At 47.3% G+C, this 27,616-nt stretch overlaps 1 protein-coding gene across 9 annotated transcripts in view; it reads right to left on the bottom strand.

Moving 5' to 3' along the window:
• Positions 1-26,904, bottom strand: part of PKNOX1 (PBX/knotted 1 homeobox 1) — a 69,272-nt gene extending 42,368 nt beyond the window's left edge. For 2 of the 9 annotated variants that reach the window (XM_063659725.1, XM_063659729.1), the window contains exon 1: positions 26,003-26,084. The gene's annotated coding sequence lies outside the window, so the exon portion shown is untranslated. Of the gene's footprint in view, positions 1-5,510; positions 6,881-7,385; positions 13,285-24,457; positions 25,957-26,002; positions 26,085-26,544 lie in introns of those variants that run through there. The other 7 variants (XM_063659721.1, XM_063659728.1, XM_063659722.1 and 4 more) reach the window with 6 other exon arrangements.
• Positions 26,905-27,616: the final 712 nt, after the last annotated feature.

Below are 27,616 nucleotides of genomic sequence, written 5' to 3'. Positions count from 1 at the left end.
ACACATCCAGGAACCCAAACTGAGAGACACTCTATAAAGAAACTGGCAAAAATAAAAGTAAACGGCCAGGTGTGGTGGTTCACACCTGTAATCTCAGCACTTTGGGAGGCTGAGGCAGGTGGATTACCTGAGGTCAGGAGTTCGAGACCAGCCTGGCCAACATAGTAAAACCCTGTCTCTACTAAAAATATAAAAATCAGCCGGGTGTGGTGGCAGGAACCTGTAATCCCAGCTACTGGGGAGGCTGAGGCAGAAGAATCGCTTGAACCCGGGAGGTGGAGGCTGCAGTGAGTCAAGATCGCGCCACTGCACTCCAGCCTGGGCGACACAGCAAGACTCCATCTCAAAAAAAAAAAAAAAAAAAAAAGAAAAAAGAAAAAGAAAAGAAAAGAAACAACAACCAAATGTGGTATGTGATCTTGGTTTCAAAAACAAACACTGTAAAAGACAACTTAAGGAAATTTAAGATGTGAATATATAGTATTATATACTATTAGAGACTGAGTGTTATTTTGATGGTGTGATAAAGCTATAAGCTCACAGCATAAATATCATTATTTTGAGAAGTACGTGCTACAATAGTTAGTTGTATGACCATGATATCCAAAAGTTACTTTCAAATGGGTCAACAAAAATATAAACATAAATAACAACTGTTGAATCTAGATGGCAGATAATCAAGATTCTACTCTCAGATTGTCTTTCAAAATGTTCATAATATGAGGGAAAAGTCAGAATTTCAAAATGTATAGATTGGTAGTCCTTCTCTCTAACAAAACTGGTTAAAACAGTCAGGTACAATGGCACTTGCCTGTAATCCTAGCATTTTGGGAAGCCAATATGGGTGGATCACTTGAGGCCAGGAGGTCAAGACCAGTCTGGCCAACATGGTGAAACCCCGTATCTACTAAAAATACAAAAAAAAGTAGCTGGGTGTGGTGGCAGGCACCTGTAATCCCAGCTACTCAGAAGGCTAAGGCAGGAGGGTAGCTTGAACCCAGGAGGCGGGGGCTGCAGTGAGCCGAGATGACACCACTGCACAGCCTAGGCAACAGAGCAAGACTCTGTCTCAAAAAAATAAATAAAATTAAAAAATTAAAACTTCTTTATCTGATATATATTGGTATAATCACTCTAAAGAAAAACCTTCACATTTGCTTCAAAAGCTTTGAAAATGTGTTTTCCCTACAACAGATCAGGGAAATTCTATGCAAGGAATTAAAAGAGAAAAAGGCAACTCTTTAGGACTAACATATGTTGGTAAAAACAGGTGGCCGGCCCTCCTACCAGACACCAAAGAGGCCGGAGAGGAGCTGCCGTAGATGGCTCTGCCCGCTCAAGAAGGCGCTATTCATGTGGAAGAGCCATTTGTAAATTCATTACTATAATTTGTGGAGCTCCTTGCTAAATTCCACTCTCCAGCAAAAGGATAAACCACATTTTGGTAGTAAAACCAACTGGTTCCTGCAATCAGGCAAATGGTTTCCAGTAGAATTTACAAGGTTCATCCCAGCACAACTTCTGAGGCTTCGGGTGACAATCTTGTGCTGAGGGCAGGACCTCTGTCAACCAACTCAGATACAGGCAGGCCCAGGACAGCATCTGACTAAGTGAAATCTATCATTAATGGGGAAAGAACTAAAAGCATCTAACTGAAGGATGAGGGCTCAGCAGGTTCATCTTGATCAAAAACTGCTTTTCTCGGCATTATATAAAAACCAAAGGCTGACCTGAGATTTAGAGACAATCAATTGATCTCTATTTCTTTCCCCGCTTCCACACAAAAAAATAAGTTTCTTTGATCTTCAAACTCAAACAACAGTGTCTTAACTTCTTAACATAACACGAGGTTCTAAATTCCCAAAGAATTACCAATCCAATGTACTATAATACCACAGTGTTTAAGCATCAGACACAGTTATTTTATTTCTACAGTTTGTTGACTTTATTTCTATAGTTTGTTTACTTCATTTCTACAGTTTCACCCAATAAAAGAAGACACACCATTTATTAAAGTTCCTTGTCACCTTAAGAGCTCTGTCCAGACTAAAATGAGGAAGACACAACTGTCCAACCTTCACTTACAGAAATAGAACTTGCTAGTAATTGAAGAAATTAAAAAATTAAAATAATATATCCTTTTCCATGTAGCAATTATTAAATTTAAAACAAAAGTAATGCTCTTTGCTAGCAAAGATGAAGTCAAATCTGGAACTCCGCAGGAGTCAGCGCTATGGGTCACAAGGTGGTGTAACAGGTTTGGAGAGCAGTCTGACCACGTGGCGTAACAGGTTTGGAGAGCAGTCTGACCATATGTACCTCAGCCATAAAAAAAACTTACGCTCGTCTCAAAACCACTCTAAGAATATAAGCTTTAGTGTTGTGACTTTAAAGGCCGACAAAAACATGAAAAATAGACAGAACTTAACAGGCTGGCATCTTAATATTTTTAAGCATTCTGTAGGAATAGGGAAAGTTTTTCAGAAAGGAAGCTGATATTAACAGACTGGCTGAATCCCACCAGGTGGTGGTGTTTTCCTTTGCTCAGATCAGAGGAATGAGTGGGAAGGGAAGCCAGCGGCCATGCAGTCCAGGGAGAATGAGAAAGCAGGTACAGTAGAGGGGCTGGGGGAGGCCCTGGAAGGGAAGCCCTACTCATCGGAGACAATTTCATTATTGCCTTAGTGTCTTTAGCCCCTATGAATGGCTTAGGTTTTAATATTTTCGTCTTTAGCTTCAAAATAATCTATGCCTTTGGCATTTAAAGGTGTTGGTAGTATTTAAGAAAATGGCCAATTAATCTTAGATTCTGACCTTGATTCCAATTTATGTGTAATTAAGTTACTGATTATAGACATTTCTTTTTTAGTTAAAAAGTACCAGAGAGAAATTTACTAAGATGGTGAATACTCCCTCATGTATTCGAGTTTGCAGATTGCAAACTTCTTAGCACTGGGAACACAGCAGTGACAAGAACCAGGTAGTGACCCCAGGTCTGAGAGCAAAGTCTGAGAACTTGAGATGCACTATGTAAATAATTTGTTTTGTTTTTTTTGTTTTGAGACAGAATCTCACTCTGTCGCCCAGACTGGAGTACAGTAGCATGATCTCAGCTCACTGCAACCTCCGCTTCCCGGGTTCAAGTGATTCTCCTGCCTCAATCTCCCGAGTAGCTGGGATTACTGGCACCCACCACCTCGCCCGGCTAATTTTTGTGGGTGTTTTTTGTTTGTTTTTTTGAGACAGAGTCTCACTCTGTTCCCCACGCTGGAGTGCAATGGCATGATCTCAACTCACCGCAACCTCTACCTCCTGGGTTCAAGCAATTCTCCTGCCTCAGCTTCCCGAGTAGCTGGGATTATAGGCGTCTGCCACCACGCCCAGCTAATTTTTGTATTTTTAGTAGAGATGGGGTTTCACCATGCTGGCCAGGATGGTCTTGAACTCCTGACCTCGTGATCTGCCTGCCTTGGCCTCCCAAAGTGCTGGGATTACAGGTGTAAGCCACCAGGCCTGGCCTAATTTTTATGTTTTTAGTAGAGCCGGGGTTTCGCCATATTGGCCAGGCTGATCTCGAACTCCTAACCTAAAGTGATCCGCCCGCCTTGGCCTCCCAAAGTGCTGGGATTACAGGCGTAAGCCACTGCTCCTGGCCAATAATTTTAAATCATCAGATTTACTTAAGAAGGTTTTACTTGTACGGTCGGATATATACAGTGCTTATAATGTATAAGGGTATTTAACTTGTAAATGGAAGTATCATTAAAAATTTTATATTTGGGCTGGGCATGGTGGCTCATGCCTGTAATCCCAGCACTTTGGGAGGCCGAAGCAGGTGGATCACTTGAGGTCAGGAGTTAGAGACCAGCCTGGCCAACATGGTGAAACCCCGTCTCTACTAAAAATACAAAAATTGGCTGGGTGCAGTGGCTCACGCCTGTAATCCCGGCACTTTGGGAGGCCGAGGTGGGCAGATCACAAGGTCAGGAGTTAGAGACCAGCCTGGCCAACATGGTGAAACCCCATCCATCTCTACTAAAAAAAAAAAACAAAAATTAGCAGGGCATGGTGGTGGGTGTCTGTAATCCCAGCTACTCAGGAGGCTGAGGCAGGAGAACTGCTTCAACCTGGGAGGCGAGGCGGAGGCTGCAGTGAGCTGAGACTGTGTCACTGCACTCCAGCCTGGGTGACAGAGCAAGACTCCGTCTCAAAAAAAAAAAAAAAAAATATATATATATATATATAAAATCAGACCATATATATATATACGGCCTGATAATTTAAGTTGTTCAAAGGCTGTCTTAAAGGTGAAAGTTAAAACTTACTAAATTTGGCTGGGTATGGTGGCTCACACATGTAATCCCAGCACTTTGGGAGGCTGAGGCAGGCAGATCACTTGAGGCCAGGAGTTTGAGACCAGCCTGGCCAACATGGTGAGACCCCATTGCTATTAAAATACAAAAATTAGCCGGGTGTGGTGTTGTGCCTATAGTCCCAGCTACTTGGGGGGCTGAGGAGGGAGGAAGGCTTGAGCCAGAGAGGCGGAAGTTGCAGTAAGCTGAGATCAGGCCACTGCACGCCAGCATGGGTGACGGAGCAAGACTCTGCCTCAAAATAAATTTTCTAAACTTTATAAAGAGAATAAAATTAGCAACTTCTATATAAAATAGAGGAAAACCAAGCCTGTAACTCTCTACATTAATAAATGTTGATTTTAAAATAATCTTAAATAATCTTTTCTGTGTCAAAGCCTCATTTTAAAGGGCATTAAAAACTTTTAGCAAGAAAATCTAGATGCTAAAGGTTTGTTTTTATTCACAATAACAAAAATTGGAAACAAATCTACCCATCCATCGACAAGGAACAGGGAAGTCAGCTGCACTCATCCATCGTGCGATCACAACACACGAGGCAGAGTGGGAAAGAGTTTGAGGTCACTGTCCAGTGAGAAGGCAGGGCATACAACTCTACACACACTTCACCGAGCCCCTCACTCATTCCACACATATTTACTGAATGTCTTCCTTATGCCTGGCTGTTCTAAGTGCTGAGGATAGAGCAGCAAACAAAACAATGTCTCTGCTGTCAAGAAACTATTTATTTTATTCTGAGACAGGGTCTCACTCTGTCACCCATGCTGGAATGCAGTGGTACATTCATGGCTCACTGTAGCCACAACTTCCCAGGCTCAGGCGATCCTCCCACCTCAGCCTCCTTAGTAGCTAGGACTACAGGCGTGTGTCACCAAGCCCAGCTAATTTTTGTATTTTTTACAGAGACGGTGTCTCACTATGCTGCCCAGGCTGGCCTCAAACTCCTGGGCTCAAGCGCTCCTCCTGCCTCAGCTTCCTAAAGTGCTGGGATTACAGGCATGAGCCGCCATGCTTGATCAACTTTATAACACTTTTTAAATGTATTTATGGACTCATCTGGGGAAAAGAGATATCATTATAACAACAGATCATCCCCCTCCATGAGCACGAGATCTTCTTCATTTATCAGACCCGTACCTTCATCCATGATTAAGTCTGATGGTCTTCTTTCTGGACGGTCTTCTTAGATTAATTCCTAAACACTTTATGGGTTTTCTGATCACTGTCTCAAAAGCAGTTACACTTTATGGTGGGTTGCCAGTAGAAGTATCACTGGTTTGTGTAGACTGAACTTCTATCTGGCAACTGTTCTGGATCCTCCTGTGGTTCTAACAGTTTACAGAGATTTCACTGGTTTTCTCAGTAAATGTTATTATCTATAAATCATGCAGATATGGTCGGGCTCAGTGGTTCACACCTGTAATCCTAACACTTTGGAAGGCTGAGGCGGGCGTGGTCTGGAGTTCGAAACCAGCCTGGCCAACATGGTGAAATCCCATTTCTACTTAAAAATACAAAAAAAATTAGCCAGGCGTGGAGGTGCATGCCTGTAAATCCCAGCTACTCAGGAGGCTGAGACAGGAGAATTGCGTGAATCCGGGAGGTGGAGGTTGCAGTGAGCCAAGATCATGCCACTGCCCTCCAGCCTGGGCAGCAGAGCAAGACTCTGTCTCAAATAAATAAATAATAAATCATGCAGATATAATCTCAGTCAAACTTCCTCAAAAGTAAATAAAATAAATAAAATAAAATAAAATAAAACTGCTCTCAAATGTAAATGCAGAAATAAAGGGTCTGTGAGTAGCTAGGTTACCCTTAAAAGAGCTAAGAGGACGGGTGCAGTGGCTCCTGCCTGTAATCCCAGCACTTTGGGAGGCTGAGGTGGGAGGATCGTTTGAGCTCAGGAGTTCAAGACTAGCCTGGGCAACACAGTGAGACCCTATCTCTACTAAAAATCAAAAAATTTAGCTGGGTGTGGTGGCACATATCTGTAGTCCCAGCTGCTTGAGAGGCTGAGGCAGGGGGATCACTTGAGTCTGGGAGGTCGAGGCTGCAGTGGGCCATGATTATACCACTGTACTACAGCCTGGGTGACAAAGGGAGACCCTGCCTTGCCTTAAAAAAAAAAAAAAAAAAGGCTGAGTGCAGTGGCTCACGCCTGTAATCCCAGCACTTTGAGAGGCTGAGTCCGGTGGATCACCTGAGGTTGGGAGTCTGAGACCAGCCTGGCCAACATGGTGAAACCTCGTGTCTACTAAAAATACAAAAATTAGCCGGGCATGGTGGCGCATGCCTGTAATCCCAGCTACTCTGGAGGCTGAGCCAGGAGAATCACTTGAACCCCAGAAGCGGAGGCTGCAGTGAGCCCAGATTGCACCACTGCACTCCAGCCTGGGCAACAGAATGAGACTCTGTCTCAAAAAAAAAAAAAAAAAGAGTTAGGGAATACCAAATTTTAAAATATACTACAAAGCCACAGTAACAGCAAAAAAAAAAAAAAAAAAAAAAAAAAAAAGTGGGTAAACATACAGGAACAGACCCACAGGCCAAGGGAGCAGGAGAAATAAGGCAGTAGACTTGCTAGGGCTTTTTAAATGCCAAAAATGCATAAAGTTTTAGAATTGTGATGTTTTTACAAAAATCTCTTTGAACACAACCACTTCCACAAACTGAAGGTGCTGGTGGAACAGTCAACAGGAGTGGGGCCAGTCTCGCTCCCACCTAACCCCGCAGCAGGGCCGCGTGGAGGCCCGGCCCAGCCACTCAAGGCGCCTGGAAGCTCGGCCTGCGAGTCCTGTTGATGTAGGCCCCGCGGAGGCGAGACGGACATTCGTTCAGTCAGCGTTTTGAGTGTCAGGAGAAGAATGGGGCTTCGTGAGGGGAAGAAAGGGGCAGTGAGGACAGACAGAGCCATGTCTACCACATGCCAAGGCCAGTGCTTCCCCCAACTCTCTGGCATTTCTCCCATCCAGACACAAGGTCTTTGTCCCTTCCTCTGCGATCTAGACTGACCTGAGTGACTCACTTGAGAACAAGAGAATGCAGCGGAAATGATGGTGACTCCAGAGCGGGGTCAGAAAAGGCGAGGAGGCTTCCATCTTGCTCATAGCGACACTCCCTTCTGGAGCCCTGAGCACCCATGTGAGAAGTCCGACTACCAGGAAGCCCCCTGCTGTGAGGAATGCCCCCTCCAACACTGCTATGAGAAAGCCCCCTAATGATATAAAGGAGACCCCCAATGCTGAGGAAGCCCCCCAGTGCTGTGAGGAAGCCCCCCAGTGCTGTGAGGAAGCCCCCCAATGCTATTAGGGAGCCCCCGATACTGTAAGGAAGCCCCCATTGCTGTGAGGGAGCCCCCCAGTGATACAAAGGAAACCCCTCAATGCTTGAGAGCCCTCCCCAACGATATAAAGGAACCCCCCAGTGCTGTGAAGAGAACCCCCCCAGTGCTGTAAGGGAGCACCCCAGTGCTGTGAGGAACCCCCCAGTGCTATGAGGGAACCCCCCAGTGCTGTGAGGGAACCCCCCAGTGCTGTGAGGAAACCCCCCAATGCGGTGAGGAAGCCCCCAGTGCTGTGAAGACCTCCTCTAATCTGTGAGGAAGCCCAGGTCCTATGGAGTCTGCACATGTGTGCTCTGGTCGGTATCCCCAGCTCATGTTCCAGCTGACAAATTTCAGAAAGCGCCTCCAGAAGATGCCATTCCTCAGTCATTACGTCACCCCCAGCCGCTGAGTCGTCCCAGCTGATGACTCAGACATCCTGGAGGAGAGACGGCCACTTCCTCTCCATATTCCGGGTCCACAGAATTTGTCCACATAATAAAATGGTTTTTTGCCACTAACAGTGTGACTGGGGGGTTCACACTAGTCGTGACCAGACTACTCTAGAAAACGCAGATAGGTTAATTGTCCTTCTTTCGCTGTTGAGGGGACAGATGTACCAGAGGTTGGGTAACTTCAATCTGTCCAGCTCCAAAGCCCTGCTATTTCTTCTACGCAACCTGACCTCTGACGATAAAATAATTGTGCTTCTAAGATAAGGTCGAACTCACAAGGACAGGACACCTGTCAACAATCTGTACAACTCTGGTGCCTGCAACAGTGAATTACATCAATTCAACCTATGAATTACAGCATTATTCAAAATGGGAAACACAGAGTGAGCTGATGAAGCAGGTGGCTCATGAGGCAAGCACCACGAAAGACGCTCAGCTGTGACCAGAATGCAGCTTCCAAAGCCACACGAGTGTAACATGCTCTGCAGGGTCTGAAGAAAGCGATGTCCTGTGGCTTATTTGTAGTAGTGCATCTCCCAGCAATAGCGAAGGTTTGGAAGCTGAGTGCAGTGGCACAATCCAGCTTGGCTGATAGAGCGAGATCCCACCTCAAAAAGTAAGTGTAAGTCAGTAAGTACATAAATAAATAAATAAGTTAAAATGTTATTACCAACAATTCACGTACTAAAAACTGCCCAGGGTGTCTTTTTAGTTATTTTGTCTTTAGGATTTACCCTGCTAGGATGTACAATACAATTTGTTTCTTTGGTTTTTTTTTTTTTTTTTTTGAGATGGAGTCTCGCTCTGTCACCCATGCTGGAGTGCAGTGGCATGATCTCGGCTCACTGCAAGCTCCGCCTCCACCTCTGGGGTTCACGCCATTCTCCTGCCGCAGCCTCCCGAGTATTTGGAACTACAGGCACCCGCCACCATGCCCGGCTAATTTTTTTTGTATTTTTAGTAGAGATGGGATTTCACCGTGTTAGCCAGGATGGTCTCAATCTCCTGACCTCGTGATCCGACTGCCTCGATCTCCCAAAGTGCTGGGACTACAGGCGTGAGCCACCACGCCTGGCCAATACAATTTGTTTTGAAGTCACTTGAAATAATTCCTCTCTGTATAGTTAAGCCACCAACTCAATTTCTGGTTTGGTTATTTTTATTCATTTTGCTTTCAGGTTTTTTTTTTTTTCTTTTTTTGTAGAGACGGGGTCTGGCTGTTTCACAGGCTGGTATCGAACTCTTGGCTTCAAGCGATCCTCCCACCTTGGCCTCCCGAAATGCTGGGATTACAGGTGTGAGTCACAGTGGCCTCCCGAAATGCTGGGATTACAGGTGTGAGTCACAGTGGCCTCCCGAAATGCTGGGATTACAGGTGTGAGTCACAGTGCCTGGCTGCTTTCAATTTTTAAAGACTACTTCCCCCCAACTTTTGACTTCATTTTATTTTAAAACTATATTAAAACATTCATATAGTTTTGACAAGGTTCAGGACATGCTACCCCAAAACGTGGCACCTGGGCACACTGAATATTTGAAGCTGAAAGAATTTGAGAAGCAGCTTGTGCAGGAACGTCTCTCTGACCTTCCCTGACCCTTCTCTCCTAAGGCAGGTCACGAAACCTAGGAAGGACTTTCTGACCCTCCCCCGAAGCAGGTGGTAAGACCCTCATGTGAGAAGTGCCCTCCCTATCTATGGGGGAAGGAAACATGCTGACCTCCAAAGAAGGATACAGAGAGAAATCTGAACAGACCTTGCTAAGTTTCCCCCAGTTCACTGCGTTTAGCTCACACTCCTCCTATCATAGTTCTCCATAGCTTTTCATTGCTCATCAAACCTAACACAAAACCACTCAGGTTTAACCATTTCCTTGGGTCATTTCCTCATAAAGGCTCCCATGTCATGTAAAACTTATATTACATAAATTTGTGTGCCTTTCTCTTTTGTAAATCTGTCTTCTGTTCCAGGAGCCCCAGCCAATGAACCTAAGATGGGTAGAAGGAAAACATCTTTCCTCCCCTAGAGTTCCACGATCAATACTATAGCAGATACGGCCAGAAATCCAACTTATAACACTGCCCCTTCCCTACTCCACAGGGAACCCCATTTTTACTAGTCTGGGGGTTAGCACCTTTATCATAAGCCAGTCTTCATCTGCCTTCCTTAGATAAAAGGCTATACTCTACAGTTCTGAGCCTCACTTTTTTCACTTGCTAAGGATGCGTCCTAGCAGTGTGCTCCACTATGCAGACTGACCAGACCCCAGCTGTGAACATGGATGTTTCCACAAAACCACAATGGATCGTTACTTACTTACTTAATCATTTATTTATTACTTTTATTTATTTATTTATGACGGAGTCTTGCTCTGTCACCGGGGCTGGAGTGCAGTGGCGTGATCTCGGTTCACTGCAACCACCACCTTCCGATTTCAAGCAATTCTCCTGCCTCAGCCTCCCGAGTAGCTGGGATTACAGGCACACTGTGTCCGCTTATTTTTTTTCTTTTTTTTTTTGAGACAGGGTCTGGCTCTGTCGCCCAGGCTGGAGTGCAGTGGCACCATGTGGCTCACTGCAGCCTCGACCTCCCTCACTCAAGCAATCCTCCCACCTCAGCCCCAGAGTAGCTGGAACCACAGGCATGCACCACCACACCCGGCTTATTTTTGTATTTTTTGTAGAGACAGCGTTTTTTGCTATGTTGCCCAGGTTAGCCTCAAACTCCTGAGCTCAAGCAATCTGCCCTCCTCAGCCTTCCAAAGTGCTAGGATTACAGGTGTTAGCCACCATGCCTGCCCATGATTATTAACTATACCTGTAAATGATATGTTAATATTCCTCTATCTGATGCTTCCACCTTGAGTTCAGCTTGTCTAACATTTTAAATCTGCTTTTTGGCTGGGGGCGGTGGCTCACGACTGTAATCCTAGCATTTTGGGAGGCTGAGGCAGGCAAATTACTTGAGGTCAGGAGTTCGAGACCAGCCTGGCCAACGTGGTGAAACCCTATCTCTACTAAAAATGCAAAAATTAGCCAGGCGTGGTGGCACGCGCCTGTAATCCCAGCTACTCAGGAGGCTGAGACTTGAGAGAATCGCTTGAACCCTGGAGGTGGAGGTTGCAGTGAATCGAGATCACATCACTGCACTCCAGCCAGGTTGACAGAGCGAGACTGACTCAAAAAAAAAAAAAAAAAAAATTGAAACAGAAACATAATTTAAGCAATCAAGTAAAATACATCCCCAGGCAATGTTATCCTGACCAGTCAAAAGGTCCATAAGAAAACTGTCACAAAAGCTGAAAAAAACTGAAAAAAACAGGTCGGGGTAGACCGGGCCCAGTGGCTTACATCTGTAAGCCCAGCACTTTGGAAGCTCAAGGTGGGAATATTCCTTGAGTCCAGGAGTTCAAAACCAGCAACATAGTGAGACCCTTTATCAAAAAAAAAAAAAAAAAAAAAGAGTTGGAAATTATTCAGTCCCTTTTAAAATTTATTTTACAGAAGAAATGAGGAAAGAGACATCAAACAGAAAAAGGAAGGGATGAGGAAGATTCTACAAAGAAAGAAGTCCTGAGAAGCCCAAGACCAATGAGGGGGGTCCTCATCCAGCCCGCAGGGTCCCCAGCCAGAGAAGCCAAAGACCAGTGAGGGGTTCTCACCCAGCCCGCAGGGTCCCCAGCCTGTAGACCCTGACCAGTGTCCCAGGTACCAGGCTCCCTCTCATCAACCCACTCTGCTCCTGGGCCAGCCCTGACCAAGGAGCCTGCCCTGCTGTCCCAGTGGCCTCAGGGGTCAGCAGCACAACTGCTCTCGGTGAAGCATGGGAGCCACCGGAAAGAATCTGACCCTCCACAGTGACTCTCAGCAAAGCGTGTCCCAGCGCTCAATGAGAACTAGTCACTGAAGCAGAGTTCTAGACTTCAGCTGTTAGAACTACTCACATATATTCCTTTATAATTCTAATGTGATTTAAGAGCTATTTCTTTAGGGTCGACTTTTACATAGACAACACCGTATAGCAATCACAGCAAAGCATGAGTCAGCTGAAGGAGAGCAGCTCACCAAATCCCCATGTGTTTTTCATATCTCTCAACAGTTCTGCTATTTGATTCCATTTAGATCCAGACCAACTTTGATTTGGTCCAAGTAAGAACTGAGGGCTGGCCAGGCATGGTGGCTCACTCCTGTAATCCCAGCACTTTGGGAGGCCGAGGCAGGCGGATCACGAGGTCAGGAGTTTGAGACCAGCCTGGCCAACATAGTGAACCCCCATCTCTACTAAAAATACAAAAATTAGCTGGGTGTGGTGGCATGCGCCTGTAGTTTCAGCTACTCAAGAGGCTGAGGAGGGAGAATTGCTTGAACCCAGGAGGCAGAGGTTGCAGTGAGCTGAGACTAGGCCATTGCACTCCAGCCTGGGTGTCAGAGTGAGACTCCATCTCAAAAAAAAAAAAAAACAAAAAACAAACAAACAAAGAAAAACTGAAGATGTGGGAGGTGTGACCAGCAAACATTTTCTGTAAAGGGCCAGAGGGTAAATATTTCAGGTTTGTGGGTCACATACTGTCTGTATTACATATGCTTTCTTTACAGCTCTTTACAAATGTAGAGGCTGGGTGTGGTGGCTCACGCCTGTAATCCCAGCACTTTGGGAGGCCGAGGCGGGTGGATCACGAGGTCAGATTGAGACCATCCTGGCTAACACGGTGAAACCCTGTCTCTACTAAAAATACAAAAAATTAGCCAGGCGTGGTGGTGGGCACCTGTAGTCCCAGCTACTCTGTAGGCTGAGGCAGGAGAATGGCGTGAACCCGGGAGGCAGAGCTTGCAGTGAGCTGAGATCGTGCCACTGCACTCCAGCCCAGGTGAAAGAGCGGGACTCCATCTCAAAAAAAAAAAAAAAAAAAAAAGTAGTCATTCTCAGCCCTAGGGCCATACAAAAAAAGGTCAGTGGGATCTGGCCCATAGGCCTGTGGTTAGCCAATCCCTGACCAAAATTATAGCTGTTCAAAGAGATGTGATACTTTTTAAAAAACTTACTAGACTTTCTTTTCCTCTTTCTAGTACCCAGAGGAGTCAGAAAATCAGAGTATACTTTTCTTTTTTGAGAGAGAGTTTAGCTCTTGTTGCCCAGGCTGGAGTGTAATGGCACGATCTCAGCTCACTGCAACCTCCGCCTCCCAGGTTCAAGCGATTCTCCTGCCTCAGCCTCCCGAGTAGCTGGGATTACAGGCATACGCCACCACGCCCAGCTAGTTTTGTATTTTTAGTACAGACAGAGTTTCTCCATGTTGGTCAGGCTGGTCTTGAACTCCTGGCCTCAGGTGATCTGCCCACTTTGGCCTCCCAAAGTGCTGGGATTGCAGGTGTGAGCCACCGCACCTGGCCTGAGTATACTTCTTTAAATCCACCTAAAATGTGCTCTCTAACTCAGTTTGGTGACACTATCCTGTGTACTGTAATGTAATATACTAGACGCTGCCTTGCTGGAGGAGTCCACACAGCCCCATCCCCCTCACCAGGTGCCACACCTAGCAGAGGACCATCTCCCACAGTGCCACCTCCTAGCTGCTACCCAGAGCAGTGTTGACGAAGGAGCAGCCACAATTCCACTGGAAATTCTAGGGTAATTCCAGTTCTAGCAAACAGTAACACTGAGGCATTTATAAAGCCAGAAAACAACTGAAGACAACACAACAGTCAGATCCAGAGACCGCATCTCTAGGTGTTGTGTTTGTTACCAGTTCTCCCCAAATACCTTCTCCAGGACACCTTTTAGGACACTAACTATACATCATGACAGTTGAGTGAGCTTTCATTTTGTGTGTGAGAAGTTTTAGGGCACCTGTGGTTCAGAAACCACAAGCCAGTTGTCCATCTGTCTTCTACCCTGGCTTCCACAGCTCCTATTCCAAAGAGATGTCAGTCAATAAATGACTCATTCTGAGGAAAACATTTGTCAAGAAATCACTCTTTTTTTTTGAGACTGAGTCTCACTCTGTCACCCAGGCTGGAGTGCAATGGAATGATCTCGGCTCACTGCACTCTTCATCCCCCAGGTTCAAGGGATTCTCCTATCTCAGCCTCCCCAGTAGCTGCGATTATGGGCACCTGCCACCATGCCTGGCTAATTTTTGTATTTCTAGTAGAGATGGAGTTTCACCATCTTAGCCAAGACGGTCTTTAACTCCTGACTTCATGATCCACCCGCCTTGGCCTCCCAAAGTGCTGGAATTATAGGCATGAGCCACTGCGCCCAGCCATCACTTTATTTTTCAAACAAGGTTTGGCGAGGTATCATTTGAAGTGTAATATTCAAATAAAATCATAGATCGTAAATCCTGTTAAAATCTGTATCAGAAAGTATTTCTAACCCAAAGGCCCACATATGTCCCCTAAAGACAAAACAAAATTCTAGTATCAAAGGTATTTTACATTTTAATGGTTTTGCAATTTTTTTTTTTAATTTTTTTTTTGTTTTGTTTTCCTGAGACAGAGCCTCGCTCTGTTGCCCAGGCTGGACTGCAATGGCACGATTTCAGCTCACTGCAATCTCTACCTCCCAGGTTCAAGCAATTCTCCTGCCTAAGTCTCCTGAGTAGCTGGAATTATAGGCACCCGCCACCATGACCAGCTAATTTTTTTGTATTTTTAGGAGAGATGGGGTTTTGCCATGTTGACCACGCTGATCCCAAACTCCTGGTCTCAAGTCATCCACCCACCTCAGCCTCCCAAAGTGCTAGGATTACAGGCGTGAGCCACCACGCCCGACCTGCAATTTGTTTTAACAGACTCTGAGCTGGATGGTCTGTTACAGCTGGTAAATTTAAATTCGCATCAAAGTTTTAAGATCCTGGCCAGACGTGGTGGCTCACTCCTGTAATCCCCAGCATTGTGGGAGGTCAAGGCAGGCAACTTATTTGAGGTCAGGAGTTCAAGACCAGCCTGGCCAACATGGCAAAACCCCATTTCTACTAAAAATACAAAAATGAGCCAGGTGTGGTGCCTTGCACCTGTAATCCCAGCTACTCAGGAGGCTGAGGTCAGAGAATCACTTGAACCCAGGAGGTGGAGACTGCAGTGAGCCAAGGTCACTCCCCTGTACTCCAACCTGGATGACAGAGTGAGACTCCGTCTCAAAACAAACAAACAAAAAAACCCAAAAAAAAAAAAAAAAAAAAAGAAAAGAAAAGAAAATAAGGGGCCAGGCACAGTGGCTCACACCTGTAATCTCAGCACTTTTTGAGAGGCCGAGGCGGGTGGATCACCTGAGGTGAGGAGTTCGAGATCAGCCTGACCAACATGGTGAAACCTGTCTCTACTACAAGTACAAAAATTAGCCAGGCATGGTGGTGAACGCCTGTAGTCCCAGCTACTCGGGAGGCTGAGGCAGGAGAATTGCTCAAACCCGGGAGACAGAGGTTGCAGTGAGCCGAGATTGTGCCATTGCACTCCAGCCTGGGCGACAGAGCAAGTGAGACTCCATCTCCAAAAAAAAAAAAAAAGAAAGAAAGAAAATGAGGAACCCTAACCCTTGGAGGCAAGGACCCCTTTCCCACGGACAGCCTCTCTCTCAGGCACTGCCTGCACTGGGCACACGGCACTGTGGAAATGGCACCTGCACTCCCTCCCTGCACAGCAGCCACCCCCTCTACTCTCCCTGTCAGCACTAAGCTTGGTGGGGGTCAGAGGGACTCCAGCTTTCGGATGGCAAAACACAGAAAGCATCAAAACCTAAATACTCAAAAGGCTCCACAACATAGAACATGGCCGTAAAATAATACAAAAAACTGGAACTGGCCGGGCATGGTGGCTCACGCCTATAATCCCAGCACTTTGGGAGGCCAAGGCAGACAGATCACCTAAGGTCGGGAGTTCGAGACCAGCCTGACCAACATGGAGAGACCCTGTCTCTACTAAAAATACAAAATTAGCCAGGCGGGGTGGCACATGCCTGTAATCCCAGCTACTCGGGAGGCTGAGGCAGGAGAATTGCTTGAACCCGGGAGGTGGAGGTTGTGGTGAGCCAAGATCGTGCCATCATACCCCAGCCTGAGCAACAAGAGCGAAACTCTGTCTCAAAAAAAAAACTGGACTCACAAAAGTGTATGAGACCTTAAATTTTTAAAACGAGAAATGTGTGGATTATATAAATGTTTTAAAAATCACTAAAATGCCAACTAAAAGCATAACACAATATAGCTTAATAAATATGTAAAAATGTATGAACATAGCCACGCACAGGGGCACATGTATTTAAGTCCCAGCTCCTTGGGAGGCTGAGGCAGGAGTATTACTGGATTACTTGAGCCCAGGAGTTGGAGACCAGCCTGGACAACATCGTGAGACCCTGTCTCTTTAAAACATACACACACACACACACACACACACACACACACGCATGCATGCATGTAAGAAACCCAATTCAAAAATGGGCAAAGGACTTGAAGAGATATTTCTCCAAAGACATGTAAATGGCCGATGAACATGTGAAAAGATGCTCAACATCACTAATTATTACGGAAATGCAAATCAAAATGACAGTAAGATACCACCTCATATCCATTAGGATGGCTGCTATTAAAAAAAGCAACAACACATAAGAAAATTAAGTGTTGGCGAAGATACGGAGAAACTGGAACCTTTGTACTGTTGGTAGGAATGTAAACTGATACTCCCTCCTTATTGGGTCCTCGGAAAAATAAAAAATAAGTTAAATTAAAAGGAATATAAAACAGTACAGCTGTCGTGAAAAATCGGATGGAGGTTCCCTAAAAAATTAAAAACAGAATTCCAGTATGATCCAGCAATCCCACTTCTAGATCTATATCCAAAAAAATTGAAAGTAGGATCTCAGAGAAGTATTTACACACTCAGGTTCACAGTTTTATTATTCAAAATAGTCAAAAGGTAGAAGGAACTCAAGTGTCTGTTGAGGGATGGATAGATAAACCAAATTCAGTATATCCATACAATGGAGTATTATTCAGCCTTAAAAAGGAAGGAAATTCTGGCACACGCTACAACATGGATGAACCTTAAGGACATTATGGTAAATGAGCTAAGCTGGTCACAAAAAGACAAATACTACATAATTCCACTTATATGAAGTCCCTATAGTAGTGAAATTCAGAGACAGGAAGTAGGATGGTGGTTGCCAGGGGCTTCAGGGAGGGGAAATGGGGAGGCAGTGTTTAAAGGGTATAGAGTTTCAGTTTTACAAGATGAAGTGTTCTGGAGACAGATGGTGGTGATGGCTGTACAACAGTATGAATGAACTTACCACCACTGAACTGCACACTGAAAATGGTTAAGATGGTAAATTTTGTTACGTGTATTTTACCATAACAAAAAACTGGAAAAAAAGGCCAGCCACAGTGGTTCTCGCCTGTAATCCTGGAACTTTGAAAGGCAATGGCGGGCAGATCATCTGAGGTCAGGAGTTCGAGACCAGCCTGGCCAACATGGTAAAACTCCATCTCTACTAAAAATACAAAAATTAGCCAGGCATGGTGGTGGGCACCTGTAATCCCAGCTACTTGGTAGGCTGAGGCAGGAGAATTGCTTGAACCCGGGAGGCAGAGGTTGCAGGGAGCCAAGACTGCACCACTGCACTCCAGCCTGGGCAACAGAGCAAGCCCCTGTTTTGTAGGGGGAAAAAAAAGTATGCTCAAATACGTAACTAAATTTAGAAAAATGTAAAGTTTAGCAATTTAATGTTTATTAAACTTCTTTTTTTTTTTTTTTTTTTTTTTGAGATGGAGTTTCACTCTTGTTGCCCAGGCTGGAGTTCAATGGCACGATCTCAGCTCACCGTAACCTCCACCTCCTGAGTTCAAGTGATTCTCCTGCCTCAGCCTCCCGAGTAGCTGGGATTACAGGCATGCACCACCACACCCGGCTAATTTTTTGTATTTTTAGTAGAGACAGGGTTTCTCCATGTTGTTCAGGCTGGACTCGAACTCCCGACCTCAGGTGATCAACCCACCGTGGCCTCCCAAAGTGTTGGGATTATAGGCGTGAGCCACTGCACCCGGCCTTATGCTCCTTTTTCTTGTCAAGTTAAATTCCTAACATTTTTAATGCAAAAAAATGTACAAACCTTCATAAAATGTCTGAGAGAACATGTAAACACATGCTCTCACTCAGGCATTATGTTCTGGAAACTGCAATCATAGTACCTACCAATCCACAGCCCCTTTGAGTGACCCAACCCCACTGGCAGGCCCTGCTCAAACGGGGCCTTCCTTGTGCAGGTGTCAGAAGCTCATTCCTCCCCAAGCACCACTCCCTGGGCCAGGCAGCCCCGCAACACCCAAGGCCAGCCCCCAGCCCAAAGGTCAGCGCCTGGGAGGTAGTGTGAGGGGAAAGAGCTCAGGCACTCTCTCTGAGGTGGGTGCTGAGAAAGGGAGAGTACAGGGCAGGTAAGGCTGGGTGAGCCCCCGCTGTGAGAGGAGTGTGCAGACGGAACAGACAGTGGAGGGCAACCACCTAATTGAAGCCGAAGGCCAAGAGCCCTGGTGCAGAACTGGATCCTGCCAGAGCGCAAACCATGGTTCCATTTGCCCAGAGGCCCAGCAACAATACAGTGGTCCCAAGGATCCCATAGACTCCTGTTTTCTTTATCCCTGCATGATCCTGAACCACCTATCCCACCACCCACCCAAATTGAAGTCAGCCTGCTCCCTGCCACCCTGAGAACCCGACTAAAACAGCCAATCATTCCAGCGTCAATCACAGACAGTAAACAGTACAATTAGCTGGGCGTGATGGCACGTGCCTGTAATCCTAGCTACTTTGGGGGCTGTGGCAGGAAGATTACTTGAGCCCAGAAGCTCCCGGCTACAGTGGGCCGAGATCGCGCCACTGCACTCCAGCAGTGAAAAAGTGAAACCCTATCTCAAAATAAAATAAAATTAAAATTAAATAAAATAAGTAAGAAAATAAAATAAGCTGCTCTGTCCCCTTCTGAAGTCCCTGAGGCATGGCCTTAGAACCAGAGCTTTAAACAGGAGTTTTATACCACATGCCAGACAACACATTGACTGAATTACCACACTGCCTTCTATGTGAATCTTCAGAAACAGTAACTAAACTTGCAGGGGCTAACAATCCAAAACAAGGAGCTACCATCTGCCAAGGGCAGGAACAGGCCAGGCTCCAGACTTTGCACACTCTCATGAGCAGGGCATCACCAGCACCAGGCCTGCTGCCTCTTTCCACCAAGGACCATGCCTCTCAGCCCTTGAGTGCTTCTCCTAACAGTTTCCAGACTGACCTTTTTCTATGTGATATGTCCACTCTACATGTCCTCCTGAACAGTGTACACAAGACAGAACCATCAGCTATCCACTCAGTGCTGCACACGGATGCAAGCTGGCACTTCCCAGGGCCTGCAGCCACTTTCTTCACCCTCACCTCCAAGGGCGCACAGTTAGGCTTTGCATTCCCCTATCTGTGCTGTTTTTATTTCCTTGTCTCTTTTGTTATCAATATAATCACTTGAGGAAGTAAAGAAAGGACACACATATATTCCTACAAATGGATAGGCTGAGAGCAAATCAACTTGGTATTTGTGAACACGAATGATAAAAGGCAAAAACTTCTAGCTGAAATGTAGCACTCCTTCAATTATAAAGGCAGACAATAAGCCCTGGAGTTTTAGCAGGAACAGCGACAGGTATTTTCCAAAGCATTAGAGTGTCACAGAAATCTCATCACTACTCCCAAATGAATTACCAGAACCACAGCTCAATCCGGTTACTAAGCTAATAAATGGGACTATCACCAATTTGGTTCAATATAGTATTTTGATAACTGTATTTCAAAATAATTTGTTCTCTTCTTAATCTATTTATTTCCTTTAAAATGTTGTTAAGAGGCCCCCAGAGGCCAAGCAGACATGAAAATTTAAGACGCCCCCTCCCCCACCAGAGTCTATGCTTTGCATCACTTTAGCAGTTTCAGGCTGTCCTTCTAAACAGTTTCAGACAGTTTTAACAATTTGCAACAAAAGTGTAAGCCGCAAATAGGATGTTACTTCTCATAAGTAGCACCTTTCTATTTCTGCTATTTACAAGTAGCATTTTTTTTTCTCTATTTTCGGACATGGAGTCTTGCTCTGTCGCCCAGCCTGAAGTGCACTGGCGCAATCTCAGCTCACTGCAACCTCCACCTCCTGCTTCAGCCTCCCGAGTAGCTCGGAATACAGGCTCCTGCCACCACACCCAGCTAATTTTGTATTTTTAGTAGAGACAGGGGTTGCCCCATCTTGGCCAGGCTGGTCTCAAACTCCTGACCTCAGGCAATCCACCCACCTCGGCCTCCCAAAGTGCTAGGATTACAGGTGTGAGCCACCACACCTGGCCTCACAAGTAGTACTTTTCTAAAGTTACTGCCAGAGAAACGTTAACTACATATAAACTAGAATACAGGAATCCCAACAAAATGCATTGTACCCAGTATCATTACCACAGAACCTGCTGACACTTAGATCATAAGCGCAGAAGGTTAATCTTTGAAACAAGTCATACTTCACTGACCATGTTTCATCAGTTCTAAGGCACACTTTTAAATGTCTGAAGTGAAAAGCATCCTTCACTGATGGGGTAAGAAAGCAGCGTGCCAGGAGGCCCTGGGAGCATCTGTAGTGGTATAACACACTGCTGCATTTTAGATTCAATAGACTATAAGCACCTCATTTTTCTTTTTTCTTTTTTTCTGAGACGGAGTCTCGCTGTGTCGCCCAGGCTGGAGTGCGGTGGCGCGATCTCGGCTCACTGCAAGCTCCACCCCCTGGGTTCATGCCATTCTCCTGCCTCAGCCTCCCAAGTGGCTAGGAACACAGGCGTCCGCCACTATGCCCGGCTAATTTTTTGTATATTTAGTAAAGACGGGGTTTCACAGGTTAGCCAAGATGTTCTCGATCTCCTGACCTCGTGATCCACCCGCCTCGGCCTCACAAAGTGCTGGGATTACAGGCGTGAGCCACCGCGCCCGGCTATAAGCACCTCATTTTACATTTTATTGTGTTTTGCTTTATCGCACTCAGCAGATATTATGTTTTTCACAAGTTGAAGATTTGTGGCAACCCTGTATGGAGAAAGCAAGCCTATTGGTGCCAATTTTCCAAAAACAGGAGCTCACTTTGTCTCTGTGTTACATTTTGGTAATTCTTCACTATTTCAAACTTTGTCATTATTATGTCTGTTACGGGGATCTGTGATCAGTGATCTTTGACGTTCACACTGTAATTTTATTGGCGTGTCACAAACCCACATTAGACAGAGAACTTAATGGATAAATGCTATGTGTTCTGACTGCTCTACTGACCAGCTGTTCTGCCCATCTCTCTCCCTCTCCGTGGGCCCCCATATTCTGTGAGACACCACAATATTGAAATTAGGCCAATTAATAAGCTTTCAATGGCCTCTAAGTGTTCAGGTGAAAGGAACAGAAACACCACCTCCCACTTAAAATCAAAACCCAGCTTGGTTAGAAAGTCATGTCACTGGACGCAGGGGCTCACACCTGTAATCCCAGCACTTTGGGAGGCCGAGGCGGGTGGATCACCTGAGGTCCAGAGTTCGAGACCAGCCTGACCAACATGGAGAAATCCCATCTCTATTAAAAATACAAAAAAATTAGCCTGGCATGGTGGCACATGCCTGTAATCCCAGCTACTCAGGAGGCTGAGGCAGGAGAATTGCTTGAACCCGGGAGGCGGAGGTTACGGTGAGTTAAGATCATGCCATTGCACTCCAACCTGGGCAACAAGAGCAAAACTCCAACTAAAAAAAAAAAAAAAAATGCCAAAAACAAGACGGGCCAAAAGCTAGGACTCTTGAATCAAAAAGTTAGCCAGGTCAGGAACAGTGATTCATACGGGTAATCCCAACACTTTGGAAAGACAAGGCAGGAAGGCTGCTTGAAAGGATTCACCATTCTGGAAAGGAACTTAAGAGATAGCCTAGGCAACATAATGAGACCTCACTTCTACAAAAATTTTTCAAAATTAGCTGGGCATGGTGGCACATCCCTGTAGTCCCAGTTACTCAGGGGGCTGAGGTGGGAGAACCACTTTAGCCCAAGTGGTCAAGAGTGCAGTGAGCTATGATCTCACCGCTGCATCCCAACCTGAGCAACAGAATGAGACCCTATCTCTCAAAAACACAGCCAAGGCCAGGAACAGTGGATCATGCCTGAGGCAGGAGGACCACTTGAGGCCAGGAGTTCGAGACCTGCCTGGACAACATAGGGAGACTTCATCTCTTTAAAAAAAACAAAAAAGGGCTGGGTGCGGTGGCTCATGCCTGTAATCCCAGTACTCTGTGAGGCCAAGGCGAGTGGATCATTTGATGTCAGGAGTTCAAGACCAGCCTGGCCAATACAGCGAAACCCTGTCTCTACTAAAAATACAAAAATTAGCCAGGCATGGTGACTCACGTCTATAGTCCCAACTACTTGGTAGGCTGAGGCAGGAGAATCACTTGAACCCGGGAGGCAGAGGTTGCAGTGAGCCAAGATCGCGCCACTGCACTCTAGCCTGGGCAACAGAGCGACTCCATCTCAAAAAGAAAAAAAAAAAAAAAGAAAAGAAAAAAATTTAGCCAAGTTGTAAATGCAAAGTAAGTTTCTTTTCAATTTTTGAAATTAAAAAAATATATATACAAATTTTTGAAATTTTAAATCGCCTCTCAGAACAAAGGAAAACTTAAAGGCAATTAAAAGTGCTACTCCAGTGAACACATGAATAAGAAAATGGCCAGGTCCGTTGGCTCACACCTGTAATCCCAACACTTTGGGAGGCCAAGGCGGGCGGATCACTTGAGGTCAGGAGTTCGAGACCAGCCTGGCCAACATGGTGAAACCCTACCTCTACTAATAATACAAAAATTAGCTGCACACATGCTGCACACCTGTTATCCCAGCTACTTGAGAGGCTGAGGCAGAAGAATTGCTTGCACCCAGGAGGCAGAGGTTGCAGTGAGCCATGATCATATCACTGTACTACAACCTGGGCAATAGTCTCAAAAAAAGAAAGAGAGGGAGGGAAAGAAGGTTAAACAGCCTTATTGGTGATATGGGGAAAGTATGAGTGGTCTGATTAGATCAAACCAGCCACAACATTCCCTTAAACTGAAGCCTAATCGAGAACCAGGCCCAAGTTTTCTTCAATCCTATGAAGGCTGAGAGAGATGAGGAAGATGCAGAAGAAAAGTTGGGGGCCAGGCATGGCGGCTCACCCCTGTAATCCCAGCACTTTGGGAGACTGAGGCAGGTGGATCACCTGAGGTCAGAAGTCCCAGCCTAGCTAACATTTAGTAGAGCCCGTCTCTACTAAAAATACAAAAAATTAGCTGGATGTGGTGGCAGCTGCCTGTACTCCCAGCTACTACGGAGGCTGAGGCAGGAGAATTGCTGAACCCGGGAGGTGGAGGTTGCAGTGAGCCAAGATCACGCCATTGCACTCCAGCTTGGGCAACAAGAGTGAAAATCCATCTCAAAAAAAAAAAAAAAAAGTTGGAAGCAGCAGAGGCTGGTTCATGAGGTTTAAGGAAAGAAGCTGTCCCCATAACACGGAAGTACAAGGTAAAGTAGCAAGTGCTAACTAACACAAATGCAACAACAGGTTATCCAGGTCTAGCTAAGACCATTGATGAAGGCAGCGAGACGAAAAAGCAGATTTTCAATATAGACAAAACAGACTTCCTTTGGAAGGAGATGACATCTAGGACTTTCATACCTAGAGAGAACTCAGTGCTTAGCTTCAAAGGGCAACCTGGCTCTCTTGTTAGGGGCAAATGTCACTGGTGACTTTAAGCTGAAGCCAATGGTCTTTGACCATTCTGAAAATCCTAGGGTCCTGAAGAATTATGTTACATCTACTCTTGCCTGTGCTCTGGAAATGGAATAACACATTACTGAATATTTTAAGCCCATTGTTGAGATCTACTGCTCAGAAAAAGATTTCTTTCAAAATATTACTGCTCACTGACAATGCACCTAGTCACCCAAGGGCTCTGATGGAGATGTACACAAGGAGATGAATGCTGTCTTCATGTCTGCTAACACCACATCCATTCTGCAGCTATGGATCCAAGGAGTAATCTTGACTTTCAAGTCTTAATTATTTAAGAAATACATTTTGTAAGGCTATAGCTGTGGTAGTGATTCCTCGGATGAATCTGGGCAAAGTAAACTGAAAACCTTCTGGAAAGAATCTGCCATTCTAGATGCCATTCATGATTCATGGAAGGAAGTCAAATACCAACACTAACAGGAGTTTGGAAGAAGTTGATTCTAACCCTGGTGATGACTTGGAGGAGTTCAAGACTTCAGTGGAGGAAGGAACTGCAGATGTGGTGGAAACAATGAAGAGTTGCTTCTTACGGATGAGCAAAGAAAGTGGTTTCTTGAAATGGAATCTATTCCTAGTGAAGACGCTGTGCATTGTGGAAATGACAACAAAACATTTGGAATATCACATCAACTTAGTGGATAGCAGTGATAGAGTTTGAGAATAGCCTCCAACTTTGAAAGAATTTCCACTGTGGTTAAAATGCTATGAAAACAGCATCACATGCTACAAAGAAGTCTTTCATTAAAGGAGTCCATCAATCAGCAAATTTCACTGTTGCCTTATTTTAAGTAACTGACACAGCCACCACCACCCTGATCAGTCAGCAGCCATCCACACTGAGGCAAGATTGTCCAAGTACAAAACGAACAGGACTCACTAAACGCTCAAATGATCATTAGTATTTTTAGCACTAAAATATTTTTAAATTAAGGTAAGCACATTTTTATAGATACGCTTGCTACTGCACACTTTAAGTAGTATACTGTAATTACAACTTTTATATGCACTGAAAAACCTAAAACTGTTGTGTCACTTGCTTTACTGCAATACTTATTTTACTGCGGTGGTCTGGATTAGAACTCGAATTATCTGAGGTACGCCTGTGTACAAGGAAAGGATTCACAAATCACTCTAAATTAAGCAGAGTGATGAAAGGCTCATTTCAGTCAGCCTGCCATCTTCCAAATTATGACTAAATGCAAGAGCATCACCAATAACTATACTGGCAAAGAGGTTCACATTTCACCTCGATTCTTCTTTATGTTTAGAGAAAGCCTATTTTTCAGTATGCCAGGAAAAATCATGAAAGTAGACCTAACTAAAGCTGGGGGTTTCTTTCATCCTGAAGAGGAACCACTTCCTAAGGAAAAACCATCTACTGTTTTGAAAAGCAAACTCTTGTAGAGTTGGAAGAGAACCCCTCACACAGGTGGAACACCCCCCAGGGCTGCAGCCCCGCCGTCGCGCTCAGCCTGGCCTGCCCCGGGCCCGACCTCAGGAGGCCGCCATTCCCGGACCCTCGGGCCTCCCGTCAGGAATCGGCCATCGGAACGGAGGCCCTAACTGGTCCGGTCGCAGAGCCACTGTCCAAATAAGGCATTTCGAGAGCCACGAGGATGACATAAAGCAGACTCTGCGTTTCTTCATTCTTCGTTAAGTGACACGATTTCCCTCACAAGGAAGGTGCAAACCCACAGGGCGCCCAGACCCTGCCCGGCACTTCCTGTCATCCATTTCCACGACCCGTGTGACACAAGCGGCTCTTCCCACCAATTCCCGGGACGCCGGAACCGCTTCCCCAGCACCCGGCCCCAAACACTGCAGTCAGTGAGCAGCCCCGGGCTGCTCCCGCGCCGGCGCCCGGCTGAGGGCCACGAGCCCCATCGCGCCCACCGCCCCCAGGACCCCGACCCACGCGCTCGCCACGGCCGAGGCCGGGGCCGGGGTCGCGGCCGCCATCTTCCCGCCTGCGCCGCCGCGCGCCCCGCACCTTCCGAGCAGCCCCGCCGGCCCTGAGAACCCCGCGAGGCCGCGGACCCGACCGGCCCCACGCGCGCCGCCCGCCCCGACCCCGCCCCGCCGCGCGCCCCCGGCCCTCACGCCCGCCGCCCCGCCCGCGCCAGGCTCCGCGCGCCCCCGCCCCCGCCCCGCGCCGGGGCGCGCGCCGCACTCCGAAAGGGACGGTTAGGAGCGCGCGCTTCGATCGGGCCCAGCGCGGCGGCGGCGGCGCCTTCCAGAAATTTCCGCGTCCCTCAACCCACACTGAGAAACCAACTGGGCGCGCCCCCGCGCCGGTTGGGCGGAAGGCGCCCCCTCCCCCGAGGGTGCCCGCTCCCCTCCCCCACCCGCGCCCCCTCCCCGCCCCCTGCCCCGGGCGGCGGGTCAAATGCGGGCCCTCCGGGGCAGCGCCGGCCCTCCAGACCCGGGCGGCAGCGGCGGCGGCGGGCGGCGGCCGCGGGTCGGTGTGATTGATAGGGACGGCGGCGGCGAGAGCGGCGGCGGCGGCGGCGGAGCGGTTGAGTGACAGCTTACCTGGGTGCCAATCTTCATCACACTGACAAGCGGCTGCAGCAATCGGGACCCGCAGTGCCGCGCCCGCGTCCAACCGTCACGCCGACGCTGGGCCACGCGACACAGCCTCGCTCAATGGGAGGAGGGCGACGCCGACGCGCGCCGCATCAATATTCAGAGAGGGGGCGGGGCCTGCCGGAGACGGGCCCCGCCCCTCCCTGCGCGGCGGCGGGCGCGGGGCGGGGCCTAATCGCTGTGGGAGGAGAGCGAGGGCGGGAACCGGGCGGTGGCCGGCCCCGCCTCCAGCCCCGCCCGCTCTAGGAGCTAGGCCGTGCCCCCAAACGGCCGCGCCCGAGCGCGAGGAGCTGTCTGCCCCGCCCCGAAGGCAGAGCCTCCCGCCTTATGACTATGCAGTAGGGGCGTGGCCTCAGCGCATGTCTCGCCCCCTGCGCGCCCTCGGTTGCCGCCCAGAAGAGGTGTGTGGAGCCGGGCGAAACCATCTGCCTCGAGCACGCAGGGAGGGAGAGCTGTACCATCCGTAACCCCACCGCCGGGCGTCCCGTAGCCGAAGGCCCCCATTCTGTGTGTGCCCGGTTTGAATGTAAGCCCGCGGGAGCCTCGCAGCCTTCCTCCCCAGGTTCCGGAGCCCGGGTGGGCACGGGCCTGGGCGGCACAGTGGATGCTCACGTGCCTCCCCCCCCTGCTGCAGCGCGAGTGCTTAGCACCTGAGGCTTTACCCTGGGCGCTGTCTTCCCTCGGTGTGAGGACCCCAGCAAGGACTCATGATGTCCACAGGTGCTTCGGGGTGGCCTCTGGGCTACTTGGCCTCGCTTGACCACACCTTCGGCCCAGGTGAGCCTTGCGGGTCTAGGCGACCAATGCGGCCTCCAGGTAAAGGGCACCTGCCTTAGGGGACGCCCACAAGTGTCTGCATTTCAGACTGTGCTTTGAAAGACCACCCTAACCGACCACTGCCACAATGTACCCACAAGTGCAGATGGTGGCTTTGGTCTCCAAGATGTAAGGAAAGGGCGACACATTCCCCAGTGCGTAGGAAAGCACACGGTTTGCCTGACTGGACTTCAATACTGCA

The sequence above is a fragment of the Pongo pygmaeus genome, chromosome 22, assembly GCF_028885625.2.
Source record: "Pongo pygmaeus isolate AG05252 chromosome 22, NHGRI_mPonPyg2-v2.0_pri, whole genome shotgun sequence".
Classification (NCBI taxonomy): Eukaryota; Metazoa; Chordata; class Mammalia; order Primates; family Hominidae; genus Pongo; species Pongo pygmaeus.
Note: the sequence above shows the minus strand (reverse complement) of the source record. Positions and strands in the feature narration are given on the sequence as shown.